This window comes from Squalius cephalus (assembly GCF_949319135.1).
Source record: "Squalius cephalus genome assembly, chromosome: 25".
Lineage (NCBI taxonomy): Eukaryota > Metazoa > Chordata > Actinopteri > Cypriniformes > Leuciscidae > Squalius > Squalius cephalus.
The window spans coordinates 30846564-30856935 of record NC_137146.1 but is presented as its reverse complement, the minus strand read 5'-3'; positions in this window follow the sequence as shown (position 1 = coordinate 30856935).

The following is a 10372-nucleotide window of genomic DNA, read 5'->3' as shown; positions in this document are numbered from 1 at the left end:
TGATGAAGAGGAAGAGGAAGAGGAAGATCAGCAGAAGCACAGAGAGGCTCACAGACTGAAGATGAAGAGGAAGATGAAGATCAGCAGAAGCACAGAGAGGCTCACAGACTGATGAAGAGGAAGATGAAGATCAGCAGAAGCACAGAGAGGCTCACAGACTGATGAAGAGGAAGATGAAGATCAGCAGAAGCACAGAGAGGCTCACAGACTGATGAAGAGGAAGAGGAAGATCAGCAGAAGCACAGAGAGGCTCACAGACTGATGATGAAGAGGAAGATCAGCAGAAGCACAGAGAGGCTCACAGACTGATGAAGAGGAAGAGGAAGATCAGCAGAAGCACAGAGAGGCTCACAGACTGATGATGAAGAGGAAGATGAAGAGGAAGATGAAGATGAAGATCAGCACAAGCACAGAGAGGCTCACAGACTGATGATGAAGAGGAAGAGGAAGATCAGCAGAAGCACAGAGAGGCTCACAGACTGATGAAGAGGAAGAGGAAGAGGAAGATCAGCAGAAGCACAGAGAGGCTCACAGACTGATGATGAAGAGGAAGAGGAAGAGGAAGATCAGCAGAAGCACAGAGAGGCTCACAGACTGAAGATGAAGAGGAAGATGAAGATCAGCAGAAGCACAGAGAGGCTCACAGACTGATGAAGAGGAAGATGAAGATCAGCAGAAGCACAGAGAGGCTCACAGACTGATGATGAAGAGGAAGAGGAAGATCAGCAGAAGCACAGAGAGGCTCACAGACTGAAGATGAAGAGGAAGATGAAGATCAGCAGAAGCACAGAGAGGCTCACAGACTGATGAAGAGGAAGATGAAGATCAGCAGAAGCACAGAGAGGCTCACAGACTGATGAAGAGGAAGAGGAAGATCAGCAGAAGCACAGAGAGGCTCACAGACTGATGATGAAGAGGAAGAGGAAGAGGAAGATCAGCAGAAGCACAGAGAGGCTCACAGACTGATGATGAAGAGGAAGAGGAAGATCAGCAGAAGCACAGAGAGGCTCACAGACTGATGATGAAGAGGAAGAGGAAGAGGAAGATCAGCAGAAGCACAGAGAGGCTCACAGACTGATGATGAAGAGGAAGAGGAAGAGGAAGATCAGCAGAAGCACAGAGAGGCTCACAGACTGATGATGAAGAGGAAGAGGAAGATCAGCAGAAGCACAGAGAGGCTCACAGACTGATGATGAAGAGGAAGATGAAGATCAGCAGAAGCACAGAGAGGCTCACAGACTAATGATGAAGAGGAAGAGGAAGAGGAAGATCAGCAGAAGCACAGAGAGGCTCACAGACTGATGAAGATGAAGAGGAAGATCAGCAGAAGCACAGAGAGGCTCACAGACTGATGAAGATGAAGAGGAAGATGAAGATCAGCACAAGCACAGAGAGGCTCACAGACTGATGATGAAGAGGAAGAGGAAGATCAGCAGAAGCACAGAGAGGCTCACAGACTGATGATGAAGAGGAAGAGGAAGATCAGCAGAAGCACAGAGAGGCTCACAGACTGATGAAGAGGAAGAGGAAGATCAGCAGAAGCACAGAGAGGCTCACAGACTGATGATGAAGAGGAAGAGGAAGATCAGCAGAAGCACAGAGAGGCTCACAGACTGAGGAAGAGGAAGATCAGCAGAAGCACAGAGAGGCTCACAGACTGAGGAAGAGGAAGAGGAAGATCAGCAGAAGCACAGAGAGGCTCACAGACTGATGATGAAGAGGAAGAGGAAGATCAGCAGAAGCACAGAGAGGCTCACAGACTGATGATGAAGAGGAAGATGAAGATCAGCAGAAGCACAGAGAGGCTCACAGACTAATGATGAAGAGGAAGAGGAAGAGGAAGATCAGCAGAAGCACAGAGAGGCTCACAGACTGATGAAGATGAAGAGGAAGATCAGCAGAAGCACAGAGAGGCTCACAGACTGATGAAGATGAAGAGGAAGATGAAGATCAGCACAAGCACAGAGAGGCTCACAGACTGATGATGAAGAGGAAGAGGAAGATCAGCAGAAGCACAGAGAGGCTCACAGACTGATGATGAAGAGGAAGAGGAAGATCAGCAGAAGCACAGAGAGGCTCACAGACTGATGAAGAGGAAGAGGAAGATCAGCAGAAGCACAGAGAGGCTCACAGACTGATGATGAAGAGGAAGAGGAAGATCAGCAGAAGCACAGAGAGGCTCACAGACTGAGGAAGAGGAAGAGGAAGATCAGCAGAAGCACAGAGAGGCTCACAGACTGAGGAAGAGGAAGAGGAAGATCAGCAGAAGCACAGAGAGGCTCACAGACTGAGGAAGAGGAAGAGGAAGATCAGCAGAAGCACAGAGAGGCTCACAGACTGATGAAGAGGAAGAGGAAGATCAGCAGAAGCACAGAGAGGCTCACAGACTGAGGAAGAGGAAGAGGAAGATCAGCAGAAGCACAGAGAGGCTCACAGACTGATGATGAAGAGGAAGAGGAAGATCAGCAGAAGCACAGAGAGGATCACAGACTGATGATGAAGAGGAAGAGGAAGATCAGCAGAAGCACAGAGAGGCTCACAGACTGATGATGAAGAGGAAGATGAAGATCAGCAGAAGCACAGAGAGGCTCACAGACTGATGAAGATGAAGAGGAAGAGGAAGAGGAAGATCAGCAGAAGCACAGAGAGGCTCACAGACTGATGAAGATGAAGAGGAAGAGGAAGATCAGCAGAAGCACAGAGAGGCTCACAGACTGATGAAGATGAAGAGGAAGAGGAAGAGGAAGATCAGCAGAAGCACAGAGAGGCTCACAGACTGATGAAGATGAAGAGGAAGAGGAAGAGGAAGATCAGCAGAAGCACAGAGAGGCTCACAGACTGATGAAGATGAAGAGGAAGAGGAAGAGGAAGATCAGCAGAGGCACAGAGAGGCTCACAGACTGATGAAGATGAAGAGGAAGAGGAAGAGGAAGATCAGCAGAAGCACAGAGAGGCTCACAGACTGATGAAGAGGAAGAGGAAGATCAGCAGAAGCACAGAGAGGCTCACAGACTGATGATGAAGAGGAAGAGGAAGATGAAGATCAGCAGAAGCACAGAGAGGCTCACAGACTGATGAAGAGGAAGAGGAAGATCAGCAGAAGCACAGAGAGGCTCACAGACTGATGAAGATGAAGAGGAAGATGAAGATCAGCAGAAGCACAGAGAGGCTCACAGACTGATGAAGATGAAGAGGAAGAGGAAGAGGAAGATCAGCAGAAGCACAGAGAGGCTCACAGACTGATGAAGAGGAAGAGGAAGATCAGCAGAAGCACAGAGAGGCTCACAGACTGATGAAGAGGAAGAGGAAGATCAGCAGAAGCACAGAGAGGCTCACAGACTGATGATGAAGAGGAAGAGGAAGATGAAGATCAGCAGAAGCACAGAGAGGCTCACAGACTGATGAAGAGGAAGAGGAAGATCAGCAGAAGCACAGAGAGGCTCACAGACTGATGAAGATGAAGAGGAAGATGAAGATCAGCACAAGCACAGAGAGGCTCACAGACTGATGAAGAGGAAGAGGAAGATGAAGATGAAGATCAGCACAAGCACAGAGAGGCTCACAGACTGATGAAGATGAAGAGGAAGATGAAGAGGAAGATCAGCACAAGCACAGAGAGGCTCACAGACTGATGAAGAGGAAGATGAAGATCAGCACAAGCACAGAGAGGCTCACAGACTGATGAAGAGGAAGAGGAAGATGAAGAGGAAGATCAGCAGAAGCACAGAGAGGCTCACAGACTGATGAAGAGGAAGAGGAAGAGGAAGATCAGCAGAAGCACAGAGAGGCTCACAGACTGATGAAGAGGAAGAGGAAGAGGAAGATCAGCAGAAGCACAGAGAGGCTCACAGACTGATGAAGATGAAGAGGAAGAGGAAGATCAGCACAAGCACAGAGAGGCTCACAGACTGATGAAGAGGAAGAGGAAGATGAGCAGAAGCACAGAGAGGCTCACAGACTGATGAAGAGGAAGAGGAAGATGAAGATCAGCAGAAGCACAGAGAGGCTCATAGACTGATGAAGAGGAAGAGGAAGATCAGCAGAAGCACAGAGAGGCTCACAGACTGATGAAGAGGAAGAGGAAGATCAGCAGAAGCACAGAGAGGCTCACAGACTGATGATGAAGAGGAAGAGGAAGATCAGCAGAAGCACAGAGAGGCTCACAGACTGATGAAGATGAAGAGGAAGATGAAGATGAAGATCAGCACAAGCACAGAGAAGCTCACAGACTGATGAAGATGAAGAGGAAGATGAAGAGGAAGATCAGCAGAAGCACAGAGAGGCTCACAGACTGATGAAGAGGAAGATGAAGATCAGCACAAGCACAGAGAGGCTCACAGACTGATGAAGATGAAGAGGAAGAGGAAGAGGAAGATCAGCAGAAGCACAGAGAGGCTCACAGACTGATGAAGATGAAGAGGAAGAGGAAGAGGAAGATCAGCAGAAGCACAGAGAGGCTCACAGACTGATGAAGAGGAAGAGGAAGATGAAGAGGAAGATCAGCAGAAGCACAGAGAGGCTCACAGACTGATGAAGAGGAAGAGGAAGATCAGCAGAAGCACAGAGAGGCTCACAGACTGATGATGAAGAGGAAGAGGAAGATCAGCAGAAGCACAGAGAGGCTCACAGACTGATGAAGATGAAGAGGAAGATGAAGATCAGCACAAGCACAGAGAGGCTCACAGACTGATGAAGATGAAGAGGAAGATGAAGAGGAAGATCAGCAGAAGCACAGAGAGGCTCACAGACTGATGAAGATGAAGAGGAAGATGAAGATCAGCACAAGCACAGAGAGGCTCACAGACTGATGAAGATGAAGAGGAAGATGAAGAGGAAGATCAGCAGAAGCACAGAGAGGCTCACAGACTGATGAAGAGGAAGATGAAGATCAGCAGAAGCACAGAGAGGCTCACAGACTGATGAAGATGAAGAGGAAGAGGAAGAGGAAGATCAGCAGAAGCACAGAGAGGCTCACAGACTGATGAAGAGGAAGAGGAAGATCAGCAGAAGCACAGAGAGGCTCACAGACTGATGAAGAGGAAGAGGAAGAGGAAGAGGAAGATCAGCAGAAGCACAGAGAGGCTCACAGACTGATGAAGAGGAAGAGGAAGATGAAGAGGAAGATCAGCAGAAGCACAGCGAGGCTCACAGACTGATGAAGAGGAAGAGGAAGAGGAAGAGGAAGAGGAAGATCAGCAGAAGCACAGAGAGGCTCACAGACTGATGAAGAGGAAGAGGAAGATGAAGAGGAAGATCAGCAGAAGCACAGAGAGGCTCACAGACTGATGAAGAGGAAGAGGAAGAGGAAGAGGAAGAGGAAGATCAGCAGAAGCACAGAGAGGCTCACAGACTGATGAAGAGGAAGAGGAAGATGAAGAGGAAGATCAGCAGAAGCACAGAGAGGCTCACAGACTGATGAAGAGGAAGAGGAAGAGGAAGATCAGCAGAAGCACAGAGAGGCTCACAGACTGATGAAGAGGAAGATGAAGAGGAAGATCAGCAGAAGCACAGAGAGGCTCACAGACTGATGAAGATGAAGAGGAAGATGAAGATCAGCACAAGCACAGAGAGGCTCACAGACTGATGAAGATGAAGAGGAAGATCAGCAGAAGCACAGAGAGGCTCACAGACTGATGAAGAGGAAGATGAAGATCAGCAGAAGCACAGAGAGGCTCACAGACTGATGAAGATGAAGAGGAAGAGGAAGAGGAAGAGGAAGATCAGCAGAAGCACAGAGAGGCTCACAGACTGATGAAGAGGAAGATGAAGATCAGCAGAAGCACAGAGAGGCTCACAGACTGATGAAGATGAAGAGGAAGAGGAAGATCAGCAGAAGCACAGCGAGGCTCACAGACTGATGAAGAGGAAGAGGAAGAGGAAGATCAGCAGAAGCACAGAGAGGCTCACAGACTGATGAAGAGGAAGAGGAAGAGGAAGATCAGCAGAAGCACAGAGAGGCTCACAGACTGATGAAGAGGAAGAGGAAGAGGAAGAGGAAGAGGAAGATCAGCAGAAGCACAGAGAGGCTCACAGACTGATAAAGAGGAAGAGGAAGATGAAGATCAGCAGAAGCACAGAGAGGCTCACAGACTGATGAAGATGAAGAGGAAGAGGAAGATCAGCAGAAGCACAGAGAGGCTCACAGACTGATGAAGAGGAAGAGGAAGATGAAGAGGAAGATGAAGATGAAGATCAGCAGAAGCACAGAGAGGCTCACAGACTGATGAAGAGGAAGAGGAAGAGGAAGATCAGCAGAAGCACAGAGAGGCTCACAGACTGATGAAGAGGAAGAGGAAGAGGAAGAGGAAGAGGAAGAGGAAGATCAGCAGAAGCACAGAGAGGCTCACAGACTGATAAAGAGGAAGAGGAAGATGAAGCTCAGCAGAAGCACAGAGAGGCTCACAGACTGATGAAGATGAAGAGGAAGAGGAAGATCAGCAGAAGCACAGAGAGGCTCACAGACTGATGAAGAGGAAGAGGAAGATGAAGAGGAAGATGAAGATGAAGATCAGCACAAGCACAGAGAGGCTCACAGACTGATGAAGAGGAAGAGGAAGATGAAGATCAGCAGAAGCACAGAGAGGCTCACAGACTGATGAAGAGGAAGAGGAAGAGGAAGATCAGCAGAAGCACAGAGAGGCTCACAGACTGATGAAGAGGAAGAGGAAGATGAAGAGGAAGATGAAGATCAGCACAAGCACAGAGAGGCTCACAGACTGATGAAGAGGAAGAGGAAGAGGAAGATGAAGATCAGCAGAAGCACAGAGAGGCTCACAGACTGATGAAGATGAAGAGGAAGATCAGCAGAAGCACAGAGAGGCTCACAGACTGATGAAGATGAAGAGGAAGAGGAAGATGAGCAGAAGCACAGAGAGGCTCACAGACTGATGAAGAGGAAGAGGAAGATGAAGATCAGCAGAAGCACAGAGAGGCTCACAGACTGAAGACAGTGATGAAGAGGAAGAGGAAGGCACGTCTCCTTGGCAATAGCCCTGCACTCCTCTTCATCACCCGTGTGTGTTCATCATCACTCTCCCTCGCGTCTCTTCACTGCACTCGTCTCTCTCTGTGGATTCATTCTCTTGACAGCTGTCTCTCTCTCTCTCTCTCTCTCTCTCTCTCTCTCTCTCTCTCTCTCTCTCTGTGTCTCAGTGAGTCTCTGTGTATTTCCTCTGGTTTGGGTCTTTCCTCTCACAGCAGAATCAACCCAACCACACTTTCAGTTCATGTTTATTTGACGCTTTCATTGTTTCAAATCGGCTTGACGGAAGATCATCCCGGAGCGACTGACGGACATCATGAAAGCCCCAATCTCCATACGGCAGTAATACACGGCTCAGTGTGTGGTGCTGGAGGTTATGAGTTATGAGTTATATTCTCTGTGCCCTGATGAGGGCGAGGGTGTAGGGTGCGAGAGAAGTGCACTAGAGTTCATCTGTTAAAGGCGCAGTGTCCGTGAATTACTCTGCTGGAACTGACGTCACATTTCATCTAGATTAGCCTATGTGATCAAATCACAGAAATTAGGTAGCCTACTTGTTGTTTGTGAGGTTATGTACAATATTTATGTGCATTATATTAGCAATGAATTAAAGCATTCTAAAACCATTTCTAAGGAAAAGAATATAACATTAATTATGTAAATATATATATATATCTGCACGAGAGGGCGCCATCATCTCCTGGCTCAACACAGCAGGATCAAGCCATTAATCGTGGAATAAATACGCTAAACCATTGATACATTTCACTTTAAATATTAAATGTTATTAAATCAAAACACTGTTTTGTAGATTTGGAGCCAAATTACATTAGGATAAAAATGACTTTAGAAAGATGGCAGAATCATTATTTTATTTTTACACAGATATTGGCAGATCTATGAATCTGTCGACGTCAGTAATCTTGGGCTTGTTATATGCCAGCAGGGACAGTTCAACAATGGGGAAAAGCACTTTATGTTTTGCGTTAAAGATATCTTAATATCTCTTCAGATGTTGGTTCTTGAACTTGAGCTGTGCTGTCTTCATGGATTCGCAGATTTGAGGATCGTGTTTTCAGAGGCTGGAAACTGAAGGTGTTTAAAGAAGAATGATTGGTTCCTTCCGTCCAGAACCTTTACAACTTCATTTAGTTTTGTATTGTGTCTTCAGCATTTCTATATTTTCCAGCTACATATTAATGAAAATAGTTTTTCAGCTTTTCAACTTTTATAGTAAATCCTTAGTGTGACAGTATTGAATGAGAATATTGAAATCAATATGTATGTATTTATCTGAAGTCAGTCTTCCAGTATGAAGTCTGGAGTGTTTCTATGGTTACTGACAGATGTTCATTAATCTGGATAAATGATGATGATGATGAAGATGATGATGAAGATGATGATGGTTTCTCTTTATAAACAGGCGAGGAATGTCTTTAAAAGGGAGTTTCTCTTTACAGTGCTTCTCAAACTAATTTAATGTTAATTCAGTGTGCTTTTTGATAGCTGTACTCTACTCTACTCTACTCTACTCTACTCTACTCTACTGTACTCTACTCTACTCTACTGTACTCTACTCTACTGTACTCTACTCTACTGCACTCTACTGTACTCTAATCTACTCTACTGCACTCTACTGTACATTAATCTACTCTACTGTACTCTACTCTACTGTACTCTAATCTACTCTACTGCACTCTACTGTACTCTAATCTACTCTACTGTACTCTACTGCACTCTAATCTACTCTACTGTACTCTAATCTACTCTACTGTACTGTACTCTACTCTACTGCACTCTACTGTACTCTACTCTACTCTACTGCACTCTACTGTACTCTAATCTTCTCTACTGCACTCTACTGTACATTAATCTACTCTACTGTACTCTACTGTACTCTACTGTACTCTAATCTACTCTACTGCACTCTGCTGTACTCTACTCTACTCTACTGTACTCTACTGTACTCTAATCTACTCTACTGTACTGTACTCTACTCTACTGCACTCTACTGTACTCTAATCTACTCTACTGCACTCTACTCTACTGTACTGTACTCTACTGTACTCTAATCTACTCTACTGCACTCTGCTGTACTCTACTCTACTCTACTGTACTCTACTGGACTCTAATCTACTCTACTGTACTGTACTCTACTCTACTGTACTCTACTCTACTGTACTCTACTGTACTCTACTCTACTCTACTGCACTCTACTGCACTCTAATCTACTCTACTGCACTCTGCTGTACTCTACTCTACTGCACTCTACTGTACTCTAATCTACTCTACTGTACTGTACTCTACTCTACTGCACTCTACTGTACTCTAATCTACTATACTGTACTCTACTCTACTGTACTCTAATCTACTCTACTGTGCTCTAATCTACTCTACTGCACTCTACTGTACTCTACTCTACTCTACTCTACTGCACTCTTCTGTACTCTAATATACTCTACTGTACTCTACTCTACTCTACTCTACTGTACTCTAATCTACTCTACTGCACTCTACTGTACTCTACTCTACTGCACTCTACTGTACTCTACTCTACTGCACTCTACTGTACTCTAATCTACTCTACTGCACTCTACTGTACTCTACTCTACTGTACTCTACTGTACTCTACTCTACTCTACTGCACTCTACTGTACTCTAATCTACTCTACTGCACTCTACTGTACTGCACAGCTCTACTCTACTGCACTCTACTGTACTCTACTCTACTGTACTCTAATCTACTCTACTGCACTCTAATCTACTCTACTGCACTCTACTCCTCTACTGTACTCTACTGTACTCTACTCTACTGTACTCTAATCTACTTTACTGCACTCTACTCTACTCTACTGTACTGTACTCTAATCTACTCTACTGCACTCTACTGTACTGCACAGCCCTACTCTACTGCACTCTACTGTACTCTACTGTACTCTAATCTACTCTACTGCACTCTACTACTCTACTGTACTCTACTCTACTGTACTCTAATCTACTCTACTGCACTCTACTCTACTCTACTGTACTGTACTCTAATCTACTCTACTGCACTCTACTGCACTCTACTGTACTCTACTCTACTCTACTGCACTCTACTCCTCTACTGTACTCTACTGTACTCTAATCTACTCTACTGCACTCTACTCTACTCTACTGTACTGTACTCTAATCTACTCTACTGTACTCTACTGTACTCTACAGCTCTACTATACTCTACAGTTATACTGTAATAATAATTAATAATAATTCGTTACATTTATATAGCGCTTTTTTTGAAACCTTAAAGCGCTTTACATAGATGGGGGAATCTCCTCAACCACCACCAATGTGCAGCATCCACTTGGATGATGCGACGGCAGCCATATTGCGCCAGAACGCCCACCACAC